At 40.5% G+C, this 264-nt stretch overlaps 1 protein-coding gene across 1 annotated transcript in view; it reads right to left on the reverse strand.

The window, feature by feature from the left end:
- The window catches only part of LOC119587028 (serine/threonine-protein kinase/endoribonuclease IRE1-like), a 49447-nt gene that overhangs the window by 9619 nt on the left and 39564 nt on the right, over positions 1-264 (reverse strand).

Below are 264 nucleotides of genomic sequence, written 5' to 3' on the forward strand. Positions count from 1 at the left end.
TCTAAACATTCTATTGATTTCCAAAAATATTTCAATACTTTCAAAAAAAACGTCAACTTACTGGTCGAGATGTATGTAGCATCATTTCAGGGGGAATTTCCCTCCCTTTAGTACCCCGTGATGCTGAACCTTCTTGAAAAAGGGCATTCGGGGCCCGTTTCAGCCGGGTTAAAACAATCCAAAAACAATTCATGGGACGGACTTGGGCCCCGATTTATTTGGGATTTAAGAAGAACATTGTGTGGCTTAAAATCCATGCACTGA

This window comes from Penaeus monodon, chromosome 22, assembly GCF_015228065.2.
Source record: "Penaeus monodon isolate SGIC_2016 chromosome 22, NSTDA_Pmon_1, whole genome shotgun sequence".
NCBI classification, from domain to species: domain Eukaryota; kingdom Metazoa; phylum Arthropoda; class Malacostraca; order Decapoda; family Penaeidae; genus Penaeus; species Penaeus monodon.